The 15,593-nt window shown below is 46.8% G+C and overlaps 1 pseudogene; it reads right to left on the bottom strand.

Annotated features, from left to right (window-relative positions):
* Window positions 1-10,788: 10,788 nt before the first annotated feature.
* On the bottom strand, window positions 10,789-14,039 carry LOC125507232 (annotated as a pseudogene).
* Between the last annotated feature and the right edge of the window lie 1,554 nt (window positions 14,040-15,593).

Raw genomic sequence — 15,593 nt, 5'->3', positions numbered from 1 at the left:
ATAGGTGGTGCTATCCTACATCCACGTTGATGGAGACTTCAACCCACGAAGGGTAACGGTTGCGCGAGTCCACGGAGGGCTCCACCTATGAAGGGTCCATGAAGAAGCAACCTTGTCTATCCCACCATGGCCATCGCCCACAAAGGACTTGCCTCACTAGCGGTAGATCTTCACGAAGTAGGCGATCTCCTTGCCCTTACAAACTCATTGGTTCAACTCCACAATCTTGTCAGAGGCTCCCAAGTGACACCTAGCCAATCTAGGAGACACCACTCTCCAAGAAGTAATAAATGGTGTGTTGATGATGAACTCCTTGCTCTTGTGCTTTAAATGATAGTCTCCCCAACACTCAATTCTCTCTCACAGGATTTGGATTTGGTGGAAAGAAGATTTGAGTGGAAAGCAACTTGGGGAAGGCTAGAGATCAAGATTCATGTGGTAGGAATGGAATATCTTGGCCTCAACATATGAGTAGGTGGTTCTCTCTCAGAACATATGAGTTGGAAGTGTAGATGTGTTCTGATGGCTCTCTCCACGAGTGAAGAGGAGGTGGAGGGGTATATATAGCCTCCACACAAAATCCAACTGTTACACACAATTTACCAATCTCGGTGGGACCGAATCAACAAACTCGGTCGGACCGAAATAGTAAACCTAGTGACCGTTAGAGATTTTCGGTGGGACTGACATGCAACTCGGTAGGACCAATATGGTTAGGTTAGGGCATAACGTAATCTCGGTGAGACCGATTACACAAACTCGGTGAGACCGATTTGGTAATAAGCTAACTAGAGGGTTCGTCAGGCAAACTCGGTGGGACCGATTCGCTCTTCTCGGTGAGACTGAAATGTTACGAAAAGGAAACAGTGAGTTTACATTGCAATCTCGGTGGGACCGATCCGCTCTTTCGGTGAGACCGAAAAGTTACGAAAAGGAAACAGAGAAATTGCAATCCCATCTCGGTGAGACCGAGATCCCTATTGGTAGAACCGATTTGCTTAGGGTTTGGCAATGGCTATGACAAGTGAAACTCGGTGGCGCCGGGTTGAAAGAATCGGTAGGGCCGAGTTTGGCTTTGGGTTTAGGTCAAATGTGGATATGGGAAAGTAGCTGAGGATTTTGGAGCATATCATTAAGCACATGAAGCAAGAGGCTCATTAAGCAACACCTCATCCTTCCTTGATAGTATTGGATTTTCCTATGGACTCAATGTGATCTTGGACCACTAAAATGTAAAATGAAGAGTCTTGAGCATATGAGCTAGAGCCAATCCTTTGTCCTTAGCATTTTGAGGGTTCCACTTTCACCATCCATGCCATGCCAATCATTGAGCTTTCCTGAAATGATCATCTTGGAATAACATTAGCTCAATGAGCTATATGTTGTTATGATCATCTTGGAGCGCCGACTAAGGGGCAGTATGCTCCATGATATCCAACAGCGAGCGAGATCAACCCCTGTTAAGCCGTTGGCCATAAAGGCTCGGAGCTTTGACAGTTGGGGAGCATATTTGCTTCTCTCCTGGGCAGTCAATCTCTGAGGAAAAGGGTGTGTATTGCTGAGCCGCTCCGGACGAAAGCCAGGCAAGGGATTCTCACCAGCAGGGGGGTGTCTTTGAAGTAGAACCATGTCTGATTCCACTCCTTGGGGTGACTGTGCAGCTTGGCGTGAGGGTATGTGACCTCTTTCCTTTTCTGAATCGCCACGCTACCCAACTCCGTATTAGAGCCATCAGTAAACTCGGTACGGCGGTTTAGATGGAAAAGGTCTCTGAACAATTCCACTGTGGGCTCCTCTTGAAAGAACACCTCACAGAGCACTTGGAAGTGACACATATTTGTAACAGAGTTGGGGCCAGTGTCTTGCGGATGGAGTTGGAAATCGGCTAAGACATCCCGGTAAAATTTAGAACCGGGCGGTTTAAAGCCCCGGGCTAAGTGATCTACGAAAACAACAACCTCTCCTTCTCGAGGTGTGGGAGGGCATTCTTTGCCAGGAGCCCTCCAATGGATGGTATCTTTGCTGCCCAAAGCGCCAATCAGGACTAAATCGTCCAGTTGATCCTCTGTGACGCGACAAGGAACCCAATTGCACTCATATACTTGCTTGGCCATGATGGAATCTACAAGGTAGAAGATCCCGGTTCAAAAATGCATTTGATCAAGGTACGATTGGTATATGCACTGGTAAACCGGAGACAGAACTATCTGAACCGGAGTTTCATGAAGCAACCAACATCTGGCGGTTCAACAAGGGGACTAATGGCATATACCGATTTGGAAAAATTTCTATAAGGTTAAACCGCCTGATATAAGCATTAAAAAGCTGAGATTGCGGATGGACAGGTATGCAGAAACAGGTTTCACAAGAGTTCTTTACATCATTGGATCTAAAGCAAGTTCAGGAAAAAGATAAATACTTAGAGGTTCAAGGGAGCAGTACCGAACCAATGAGCAAAACGTTCATATAGATCTATGGTTTGAGATGCATAAGTGAAGGCGAAAGGCCAAACAACTATCATTGCACAGAGTAAAGACTTGCGGATTCATCAAAAGATCTATCGTATGAGCAAGAGACAGACGATGAACACTAAAGAACTACGAAACCCTAGGCCAGATCTGCGGGGGAAAGGATAGAAGATTTACCAGAGCTGAGGAAGATGCGGAAGGTTGCTGCAGTGTTCTGGTGCGCTCAGGTTGATGCAGCGGCCAAGGATGAGGCAGAGGTCGACGGCGGCGGCGGAGCTCCGAGGCTGGCGACGCAAGGAAGACGAAGAAGGCACGGAAGGAGAAAAGAAATGACCCTTCGGTCCTATTTATAAGGCGAAAGAACATAAGTCAGGCGCGACAATCAAGCGGCCACAAAACGGAGCTGTCGCCTCGATTTCCGCTGATCTATTAAACAAAGAAACATAATGGATAGATTCGTTATGACAGGTGACGTCACTCCGGCTTACAGCGATCAGAGAAGATGACATCATGGCGGTTTACCAATTTATAAGAAGATGTTGAAGGTGAAGTTTTTATAAAAGGATTGACATGAACCAAGCATAGCAAGCATAGCAAGCATCATCAAAAAGGGATATTTCAAGAGAATCAACGGGATCATAACAATCATCATAGCAATCATCCTCCGGTAAGCACGAAGGGAAATTAAACAATGTATGAGTTGAAGAGTTACTCTCATTAGAAGGTGGGAACGGGTAGCTAATCCGCTCTTCCTCCTTTTGTTCTTCGCTCTTCTCATCATCTTTTTCATCCAATGAGCTCACAGTTTCATAAATTTCTTCTCCATAGACTCCTGCAAAATATTAGTCTCTTCTTGGACAGTGGAGTAGTACTCAATATATGGTTCAACATAGGCATTAGAAGCATAATTATCATAGCAATATTTAAATATGGCAAAATTTTCAGATTTGTAAAGAGTAGCATCATACTTTTCAATCAAAGAAGCAATTTCATAAGCACCCTTAAAAGCAACAAATTCTTCAATTTGTTGAACATCATAGTAACTATAAACACCCTTAGCATAAGAGGATACGATTCCATTATCACTAAACAAACATTGGTAGGGAAGGTGTTTCTTAGGGTCTTCAGAACAACAAGTATAATCATATATTTCACATAAATTCCAAGCATAGCATTGCAAACGATGAATTTGATCCAGTAAAGTTTTCCCTTTTTCAGATATTCGATGTCACACAAAACAAGCGTGCTCATCTAAAGATTTGCCCTCAACTAAGCTAGTTGGGGTTTCAGCACGAGCACATAGGGATCGAAGATGATCCAAGTAATAGGCTTCAGCAGTGTGATAGATTTTGATTGGTTCTTCAACCATTGGTTCAGTAGGTACAACTAATTTTTTTGGTATTTTGCGTTTCCTACCCATAACTAAAGATAGAAAACAACTAAGAACAGCAAATAAAAATTACTTAGTGATAAAGCAAACAAGCACATACGAGAATATTCACCCCACGCAATTGCTCCCCGGCAACGGCGCCAGAAAAAGGTCTTAATAACCCACAAGTATAGGGGATCGCAACAGTTTTCGATAAGTAAGAGTGTCGAACCCAACGAGGAGCTAAAGGTAGAACAAATATTCCCTCAAGTTCTATCGACCACCGATACAACTCTACGCACGCTTGACGTTCGCTTTACCTAGAACAAGTATGAAACTAGAGGTACTTTGTAGGTGTTGTTGGATAGGTTTGCAAGATAATAAAGAGCAAGTAAATAAAAGGTAGGTGTTGTTTAGGTTAAGAACCAATAAAGTAAATATAGCAAGTGTGGAAAAGCGGTGGTAGTAGTTGTTAAATTGCCCCTAAGCAATTAACTACTTTACTAGACCGATAGCAAGTATTATGTGGGAGAGGCCACTGCTAGCATGCCATCCCTGACTTGGAATTCTATGCACTTATGATTGAAACTATTAGCAAGCATCCGCAACTACTAATGTTCATTAAGGTAAAACCCAACCATAGCATTAAGATATATTGGTCCCCCTTCAATCCCGTATGCATCAATTTCTATGCTAGGTTGAAGCTTCTGTCACTCTTGCCCTCCAATACATAGTCCTATCAACATACAACTAACCCTATGGTGTGATCCACGCGTGCAATCATATGATGGGCACTAAAGGACAGCAACATAACCACAAGCAAATTAAATCAATCATAGCAATTCATCAACCACCAATAGGACAACGAAAATCTACTCAGACATCATAGGATGGCAACACATCATTGGATAATAATATGAAGCATAAAGCACCATGTTCAAGTAGAGGGTACAGCGGGTTGCGGGAGAGTGGACCGCTGTAGATAGAGGGGGGAAGGTGATGGAGATGTTTGTGAAGATGGCGGAGGTGTTGGTGTAGTTGGAGGCAGCCGAAACCCTAGCCACGGGGAGGGGTCGCGCGCGAGTGCTTGCCACCACGAGGAGCGGATCTGGCCGGAGGGAAGGAAGCACCGACGTGAGGAGAGCTCGTGGGTGTGCAGTTCCGGCGGCGGCCACCGGAAGTAGTCGGAATCGCCCGTCGTTGTTGGCGGCGGCGAGGGTTCGCGGGAGGAAGAGGAGAAAATGAGAGAGCGATGGAGGTTGTTCGCTAGGCTAGGTTGGTTGTCTCGCTGGGCTGGGTGGGCTGGGTTAGTTGTAGCGCTTTTCGTGACCCGCGCTACGACTACGTTTCTATTACTAGCGCGGCCCAACAAACCCATGCTACTACTATGACCTGTCTGCAGGACACGATTGGGATATTTACTAGTAGCGTGTTTTTTTATCCACGCGCTACGAGTAATATTTACTAGTAGCGCGGGTCAATATAGTTCGCTACTACTAAGTAGCAGTACCGCGGGTCAATATAACGCGCTACTAATAAATGGCTGTGTATAAGCTTTTTTCCTAATAGTGAGGGCTGGGACGAGGTGCTCGTGGAAGTGGAGAGCTGCAACGCGGCGGAGGAGGCCATCGCGTCGGAGTGCTGCGGCGGCGGCGGCAGCGGAAGTGCATGTGCGGGCAAAACCCTAGGTCGGATTGACCCGCTCTGATACCAAGTCAAAAGGAATTATTTGCTGTGGTTAGCCTCAACCGGTTGGCATCTCTTTATATTGATAGATCAACTTGTACAAGAAAATGCAACGGGTATACAACACGTACATATATATATATATATATAGAAAATGCAGTTCTAACACTCTCTACTGTATCAGTTCAGTTCACTTTCTATGGATTATTAAACTTCCTGCACCGTGGAAAATTTTCTGAAAATTAGGGATGTAAGTGGGCGTATCTACGATGCCCATAACCGTCTACAAAGGGGAAAATAAACTAATCAATGTTGATTTAAAGAACGACCTAATACAAAAACCATGAATGTGGACATGCATGGATTTCGCAGACGTGTCCACTAACATGCATCTCGTTGGCAATGTATCAAATTGCAGTTCTCGATATCCCGCAAAAAAAGTAGTTTTCAAACCATACATTATGATTTTATTTGGAAAAAGACGGAACCAGAAATAAATTACATAACTGCCACTAGTAATGCATCAGTCTCCTGAAGGAAAAACTGAGACAAGAAATTGGCATTTACACACAATACTTCACTCACAGTCTATGGCATGACATACAAATTATTTCATGGTTATGGATTTCTAGCCAGTACATTACAATTTTATATCATACTTGGTGAGACGGGCCGGCCCGGCACGGCACGGCACGGCCTGTGCTAATCGTGCCTGGCCCGGCACAGCCCGCCGTGGCACGTTTAATAGCCGGGCCGTGCCGTGCCGGCCCACGGGCGCAGCTCCTTGGCCCAGGCACGCCTTGATTAGTAAACGGGCCGGCCTGATGGGCCGTTTAGCACGCTGGGCTGCATATTTTCACCCTGTTGGGCTGGTTCTTAGGCCTATTGGGCTATATTTTACGTATACATCTATAAAAAAACTAAAATATATATAAAAAATTAAACGGGCCGTGCCGTGCCAGCCCGCGTGCCCAGGCTCCAGGCCTAGGCACGGCCCAAGGCGTGCCGCGTGCCAGGCACGGCCCGTTTAGCCCGTGCCGTGCTTGGCCCATGGCGGGCCGTGCCGGCGTGCTTGCGGGCTGACCTGTTTGGCCCGGCCCATTTGGCCAGCTATATTTTATATGTGCATCTTGGAGCCACAACTCGCATGCATGCGTGCAGAGACGAATGAAAACTTGCAATGAACAATATTAAAAAGGTTAAAAGAAAGCTTAAACATTTGATAACCAAAGGCAAATGACTTTGAATTCTATAGTAGGATGCAAAAAAAGAAGGAGATTCATGCATTGGGTTTTTTCCGGTGATTGTACATTGATGGAAAAGAGAGAGCCTACATATGCAAATCAAACTTTTTTATGATATTTAAGGGATCTAACAAGCAGTCAACATGAAAAATGAAAGGTGCAAATAGATTAATTAATAGACACATATAACCCGAAGCATATAATAGAAACCAATGTGTTCTCAAGATAAATATCAACCTCAGCCTTCTATAGTGATTAGGGTGGTGAAATTTCACCAAAACTGACAATTCCGCATCGGAGTAAACTCAGTTTTTTTGAGAAAAAAATAAACCCAGTTTTTCTTTCAGAATATCTGAGGCCCTCGAGGTCTCAAATTGAAAGTTTTAACGGACGAGGCCGGGCCTGCTCGTCTGCATGGGCACGCGACATGGGGGCGATACACCGCATCAGAATTCTGCGTTACCATCGAGACGCAGGAGAGACAGAAACGAGATCCTCAATCTGCTGTCCTCCAGCAGCCGCCGCCGCCGCCGCCGAGCGAGATGTCGGAGCTACCGTCGTCGTCGCCCTCCACGCAAGCCAAGCTCGTCTCCCACCCTTCTTCTTCCTGCACACGGACACGCCGGGACTGGACGAACCTCGACGACGGGCCGGCGGGGCTGATCGCCGAGCGCCTCCTCGCCAACAACGTCGCCGACTACGTCTGCTTCCGCGCGGTCTGCCGCCCGTGGCGGCTCTGCTCCACTGACCCGCGCGAGCACGGCGTCCTGGACCGCCGCTTCCACCCGCGCCAGTGGATCATGCTCAGGGGCACGGGACACCGCGGGCGCCACTGCCTCATCAACTCCTCCACCGGCTGCTCGAGGCACGTGGACCTGCCGGAGCTCGACGGGCACGACGTGTTCGGCCCCACCATGGAGGGCCTCCTCGTCCTCCTCCACAGGGGGACATGGGCAGTCCGGCTGCTCAACCCGCTCACCCGCCAGGCGGCCGACCTCCCGCCGGCCGCCAGGCGCTGGCCTTGCCGATGACAGCACCGTCGCGGTCGATTTCGATTTGTATGGAATACTTGCCGTCGCCAAGCCAGGCGACGGCCACTGGACGACGGTGGTCCGTCGTTGCCCATACTTCTTGCAGTCCCTGTCTTTCGCCGACCGCTTCTATGGCCTCACCCACAAGGCGGTGATGGTGTTGGAGACTAGTGCAAGCCAACCGCCGCGGCTGGTCATCGCCGCCGACCTGCCTACATCATTAGACAGGACAAGGAATTATGATTTCCATCCCGTGGACAATGGCGGGGAGCTCATATTCGTGTACCGAGGGCAAGGCAACAATGACAATAATGAAGATACGAAATACGAGGTGTACCGGGTCGACTTGGATTCGAGGAAGATGGTGCCCATCCACGGGCTTGGTGGACGCGCGGTGTTTATCGGCTTTAAACATGCCCTATCTGTCACACCTTCGGTGTTCCCCTCCATTGGCGCCGACGCAATCTACTTGGGATTTGATATGAAGACTCCAGGTATGCAGGACAATAGCCCAATTAATCTCATGGATGGAACCTCTGAGCCTCGTCGATCCGAATACAGCATCGATGGCATGCCACTTCATGAGCCCCTAGGTCTGGACGACTATCTATCATGGTGCGTCACGTGCTATCGTCACTATCCCTACTCATGTGTTCCCTGTTCAGAATTTGCACCAGGAGATATATTTGCCTTTGCTTAACTATTTTGTTAAGGAAAAATGAAAAGACTTGTAAGAATCATTCAACCTGTCTACTATGATCATTTGTCTATATGAACCATCTGGAACTCACCATGCATGAATTTAAATACCAAGGACACTGTTTATTTCACAAAACTAGTGCACTTGTTGATTTAATTTCTGTCGTTGAACTACCATAACTTATTTGCAGCCTAGCGTAGTTAGTTGTCGATTTATTCACTTTGTTGAACTGTAATCTGATATGCTGTGGCAGCGTAATGTACTTGTGGATTTGGTTTCTGTCGCTGAACTATCATGTGTGTTATGGAATTTTATCCTTGGGAGGAACCGTTTGTGTTACGTATTGAGTTGTTGGGTGGTCCCCTATTTAGACAGGTCATGTGAACTTAGAAGTATTCGATTCTTTCCAGAAGAACAATTCATGTCTGTACTGTTGAAGGCTAATTGTTGCTGATTCTCCAAAAGAACAATTCCTATCAGCACTGTGTTCATACGCCATTCCTACCATCAAGAGATCATTTATGTGATATTATGGCTGGATATCTATCTTGAGATGATAATGGCATTGGGTGGCAATACCTTCAAGACTAGAGGCCACTCATATATCTGCTACAATGGCTGCGTGTACTCTGGTTCTACAGGTGCTTAAGTAATCTACAATTCCTTCACAAATTTAAAAAAAAAACTAGGCAATGAACTGAAAAAATGAAAGACTGAACAATCACTGAACTGCATTATATACATTCAATCCTATTAACTTACACCAAATTTTTTTTTGTATGGAGCCAACATGAAGGTAGAAAAAATTGATGACTGGACATTCACTGGACTGAATTATACACATTGAATCCTACTAACTTCCACTGAATTTTGTTTACTGGCAGCCTAAATGGAGAAACAAACTGATTGACTGAACATAATACCTGGGGCTATCTACATGAAAAAACATCAATTACCTAGGTGATAATGACACATTCAGCAGAAGCAACCTGAGAAAAAAACAAATGCCCTGCTGCTGAACATAGCTAGTATATTCAATGACTGAGACCCAAAAATTCTACATGCAAGACCTACTATCCCTCGTGCTAATGAAGAGCACGTACACTGCACAAAATTGACACTGAACTAACAAATTACAGCCCAATAAAACACATGCTGCTACAGTCCCCCTGAGCTGAATTGATGAGCAATAACTCATTTTCCATCACTGACAAAAGATTTCTCATGTAAAAATCGAAACAAATCATTCATATGCTAAGCTGGGGTAGACAAATACCAATGCTACCATATAAAACTCCTAAGCTTGATATCTGAAATGAGCTGGTGAAAAAGAAAATAAGAGGAAACTTATTATTTGTGTAGATAAAAAGGCATGTCTGGAATTTCATTCTATTTTTAAAAGGTATAGACTTCAGCTACCTTTTTTCAGTTGATGAAAACCACGTAAGTACCTCGAGTGCCTAAGTCTTTGTATCATAATTCATAAGCATGTTTTGCATCCAAGAAAATAGCGGCTGAGCAGGACTTGTGCTCACTCAAGGAGGACGTCACTGCCACAGTTGCTCCGCTTGTCGACAAGAAGCCTAAGTACCTAGTCATAAAGAAAAATAATTTCTTATTTGATACACTTAGCATAACAACCTGCACACCAACAGAAAGGTCCTCTCGGCAATCCTGCTTCCACCAAGCTAACAAGAGCACGACGATTTGTACATCACAGACGAAGAGAAAGACTGGGGTACCAGAGCAGCTTGTATTAATTTTCTTGCCCTGGTCAACGTCTTGTTCTCAGCTTGGCGTTCTTTGCGCGGAGATCTTCTACCTGCATTATCAAAACAATGTCCAGAATGAATCAATGAGTATGCCTTTCGATAAAATATAATAATCAGGCCAAAGAATAATAAAATCCCCAGTTACTCAGTTCACACATGCAACCATGCTTCCTTATAACTTCTACATGGAGTTATCAGACGAAATTAATGTGAACCTGTCATAGGAAATACAGTACAAAAGAACAGTGGTACATATAACAAACATATATCACTCAAAGTAACTGAAAAACAGCAGCAATTTAAATTCATGCTTGCCCTAGAATATTGAAATCCTTTTCTTGGCTTCTTACTGTCTTGCATACAACAGCGAGCAGTCACAGAGATCAGAGATGGCAAGTCAATTAACTGAATGAGTGAACAACACTGACAAATGGGAAGAGTTAGAGCACATCTATCTCATAGGAGCAGCTGCTCATCAGCTCCAAACAACAACACCGTGGGTCCAAAACAGCAGCTTGCAAATGTTCTAGTGATCATCAAAAGTTCACAACTGACAAATCACCACAAAACAAGCATAGCAAAGTTCTTATTTCTCTGACTTCTCCCAGGAGTCATAAAAAGACACAACCACACACACACACATCAGTCACAAGACATGATAAATTTGCAGAGTCCCACACACGATACAACAACAAACATGTCCATGAAGCTTAAATACTTGATAGATGATAACTTGACACCACGATGCATCACGCGACCTCCTGAATCATCGGTCATTTGATGCCAGAATTTGTAATTGCGTTGTCGAAACCAGCCTCCTCCTACTCCTGCTCATAGTCCTAAGCAATGCAATTAAGCCTTCTTGAAGCCGGCCTACTTATTTAACGATAGTTTCATCATTGTAAGATTGGGTGTAATCCACACAGGAGCAGGCCAGTTGGACCAAAGCTGAGGAAACACAAGGCTTTCCCAGCTATTATTATCCAAGCGAAGTAGTCCTATATCACGACGATTATCCTTATGTACAGTTATGTACTCATTATCGTCAGTGAAGTAGACACGATTTTCCTTGAGAGCAGGGCATTCTTTAGTGCTGAGACAGAGTGACTGGTTATGACCAAGAAACAGCGCATGGCCGTGCAGGCAATCAATTTCCACAAGCTTCTTGGCAGCAACATCAACCGCATGTATTTTAATTCCTTTGGTGTGCAGTGTAAGTGATGAAATATCATCAGGATTGCCACTATACACTTTCAATCTCCAAACAAGCAGCAAACCACCCCATGGAGCTTGAAGAATGTATGCTCCCTGAATCTCAAAATCGTCATCATCATCCACACCCATGATAGTGTTCATTGTAACAGCAGGCCCACTAAGATCAAAGGTGTGAATTTCTCCCATTAGAGTCGCTGCATACAATAGCCCATCCTTGTAGGTGCAGTCAAAATAATCAGTGTGAGGTGGCAGCCAGGTCCACTTATCGTCCCCTACCCTTGCAAAGGATAGCTGACCAAACGGCATGTGGATGAGCACCCCTATGTAGCACCCTGTGGGTGTATCATAAAACACAAGAGCCTTTTGGTGGAAGACTTCCCTCAGGGCAGCTGGAGCAATTATCTTTGGAGGGCAGATAGCTTGGTTTGCCATGTGCCTTGAGTATTCATACTTGTGGACAGCACCCGAGTCATCACAAATGGGCTTCACGTGCTGCATCGTGGTCACTGAAGGGAGAGCAATCTGTTGACCAGTGATCGGATTGACAAGGTGCATTTCAGATCTCTCGTCGACGGTGACCAGCAAGCCAAGAGAGGACCCAATCAGAAACCTACTGTGGAGAGGCGGCTCCGGGAGAGTTAGCCAGTAAACCCTCTTCTCCACAAGGCTGTAGAGACAGGCAACATTCTCGCTGGAAGATTCAGAGCAGTAGAGCAGGCACGGCGTCTGGGACTGCTTGTGTGTGCCAAGTTTGCGCAGGGCGGTGTAGGCAGAGCGCCAAAAGGTGCAGACAGCACCAGCACGTACGAGGTCAGGGATCTCAAGGGTGGCAAAGACACGCATCATGATGTCCTCTGGTAGCTCCAGGAGTGTAGTGCCTACCGTAGCCTCAGTCGGTGATGGTCTCGAGAGTACATGATCCCATCCACTGAGCCAACGGTCATTTGATGGCAGTTTCATCACCGTAAGGCTGGGTGTAAGCCACACTGGAGAAGGCCAGTTGGACCAAAGCAGAGGAGACACAAGGTCCACCTCGCGATTATTGCTCAAGCCAACTACTCCAATATCACGAGGGCTACTCTTACAGTTTTTATTGTACTCATCATCGTCAGTAAAGTAGGCATGGTTTCCCTTGAGAGCATGGTAATCTTTGGCACTCAGACAAAGTGGATGGTTGTGCCCAAGAAACAGCACATGGTCAGGCAAGCAATCGATTTCCACAAGCCTCTCTGTGCCATCATCAACTCTGTGTAATTTGATTTCCGTAGTATGTGGAACATATATTTCAGGGTCACCATCTTCAGCAGGATCCTCAAACTCTTTAAATCTTGAAACAAGCAGCAGACCACCCCATGGGGCCTCAACAATGTATATGGCATCGGGATAAAAATCCTCGTCGATCCCCCTGATAATCTTCATTGTAAAAGCAGGACCATTAAGATCGAAGGCATGGATTTCTCCCTTTATATCCACCGCGTACAACAACCCATCCTTGTAGGTGCAGTCCTGATAGTGATGGTGTGGTGGCAGCAAGGTCCACTTTTCATCCCCTACTCTTGCAAACGAGAGGTGGTTGAATGGCTCGTGGATGAGCGCCACGATGTAGCTTCCCGTGGATGTATCATGAAACAGAAACGCCTTGATCTGGAGTTGTTCTCGCAGCTTACAGCGAGCGACGATCGATGGCGCGAAGAAAGCTCGTCCTGCAAAATGACATGGGTATTGGTACTCGTGGACAGCACCCGAGTCATCAAAGATGGGCTTCACGTACTCCATGGTGGTCACTGAAGGAAGAGCAATCTGTTGAGCAGTGATAGGATTGACGAGGTGCATTTCAGATATATCGTCGACGGTGACCAGGAAGCCGAGCGAGGACCAATAAGAAACTGGCGGCGGAGAGGTGGCTCCGGCAGGGTCAGCCTGTAGACCCTCTTCTCCACGAGGCTGTAGAGGCACGCAACATTGTCACCAGCAGATTCAGAGGTGTAGAGCAGGCACGGCGTCTGGGCCTGCTTGTGCTTGCCGAGGCTGCGCAGTGCGGTGTAGGCGGAGCGCCACGAGGTGCAGACGGAAGCAGCGCGTACAAGATCAGGGATCTCGAGGGTGCCGAAGACGGTCATCAGGAGTTCCTCCGGCAGCTCCGGCGGTGTGCCCACCGTAGTCTCCATCGGCACTGTATTCTTCAGTGACCTGGGAGAGAAACCTAGCAGCTTAGGTGAAATTCTCAAAAACGTGAGATCCAGGGGAAAGGAAGAGCAAATCACCGGAGGCTGCCGACGCGAGAGGTATGGCTGGGCCTTGGGGAGGAGGAGCCCTGCCGCCGAGCGCCGCCGGTGCGTCCCACGAGCGGCGTGTCCGGCGGCGGCGATTCGATCCGTCCACGCTCCTGACCGGCGAAGGGAGGCGGTGGTGATGCGGGAGCCATCTGAAGCCTTCGCGCTGTCTACCCTACGGCGGCGGGAGCCTGGAGACGGCGGCGGCGGCGAGAGCCTGGAGCGGAAGAGGCGGGTTGGAGATTTGGGGTCGGAGAATAGTTCTGTTTTTTTTTCACTTGTCAAAACTGTATGATCTGTACTCTCGAAAAAAAAATAGTATGATCTGTAGTGTACTTCTACTTCAAATTACTGCATAAATGATTTCAATCCATATCTTAGTTTTTGCAAACAAAAAAATTTAGGTCATGATGCATTGATAAACGGAAATGATAAATCTCGAATGTTCGGGGTTTGATCATTTTAAATCTATCCAAATAATAAGTACCACAAGTGTGAGTGTGGCATGAAGTAACACCGCTATGATGTTTTTACAACTGAAATTGTCATCCAAAAGATAAAACTTGTCATCCAAACAGAAAATGTCATACTTCACAACTAAAGTTGCCATTCTCAAACAACTAAAGTTGCTATCAAAAATGTCAGGGCAAAATTGCTTCGTGCCACACGGATGACACTTATCCAAATTTAACGTTTTTATGACATTTTTAGTAACGCGAGGATCAGGAGCAAATATACCTTGTGAGCTTTATGGCTTGGTATGTATTGCGTTGCCCTTCTCAGCCTGAAATATTTGCCCCCACTCATCTTATTTTCCTCTAATATATTTCAAGTTGATGTATAAGAAATATAAATAGTTAGGGCATCTTCAACAGTAAACACGCAAATTTTCTTCCGCGTCTGTCCGCGGACAGGGGGGCCAGTCCGCGGACACGGATGCGGAAGGAGTCATCCAACCCTAGTCGCATACATTGCAAAATCTATTTAACAAACCGGATGAAACTCGGTCAAACCGGACAGATTTCATTCAAGATCTAATATAATTTACATAAATGGACGACATTTTGACGGTTTTACTAAAAAATATTTAAAAAACACTAAACCCTATATCAGACGACCACCTCGTAAGTGTGGCTGCCTTGTCCGGCGTTCGTGCCATCGTCGTCGTCGTTCCTCTAGCTAGCGGCGTAAGGATGCTGGAGGTCCATGGATGCCTGACGCTCGCGGAGGAGCCGCTCCGTCTCCTGCTGCGCGGTGCGAAGGGTCGCCCTGGCCACTGCCGAAGGCACTGGCGGTGGCCTTGCCCCTGCCAGCGTTAGCGGAGCAGTTGCTAAGCGACCACTCCTTGCCGATTTTGGTGAGCTCGTCGTCAAGGAGGCGGCGGCACCTAGCGGCCGTCTCGACGGTGGTGACGGAGCGGTTTAGCGCCCACGCCGTGGTGAGGTCCAGGTCATTCCAGACCCATTTCGGCGCCACTTTCGTCTTGGCGAATGCGGATCGGCGACCAACATTGTGCCGGTGGTACCTCACCTGCTGCCGCGCCTTGCGCTCGGCCTTGGACACCACGGCCCTAGAGCTGGAGGCACCGCCAAAACCACCATCACCAAGGGAGTGGAGGATGCGGCCACGCGCCTTGGTGATCGTGCGTGGCAACTCCTCCTTCGTATGTCGGGGTGGCGTCATGGTGGCGACGAGGGCCCGTCGATCCGCGCGTAGCGGCTGTGCGGCGTGGGTGACGCCGGCTCGTCCTTCATTGTGACGCCCCGAGACCGATGTGCCAGGTGTCTTCCAGTTATTCGCTGTCGTTGTCATGTCATTCGCTTGCGTGTTGCATC

The sequence above is a fragment of the Triticum urartu genome, chromosome 5 (genome assembly GCF_003073215.2).
Source record: "Triticum urartu cultivar G1812 chromosome 5, Tu2.1, whole genome shotgun sequence".
Lineage (NCBI taxonomy): Eukaryota > Viridiplantae > Streptophyta > Magnoliopsida > Poales > Poaceae > Triticum > Triticum urartu.
Note: the sequence above shows the minus strand (reverse complement) of the source record. Positions and strands in the feature narration are given on the sequence as shown.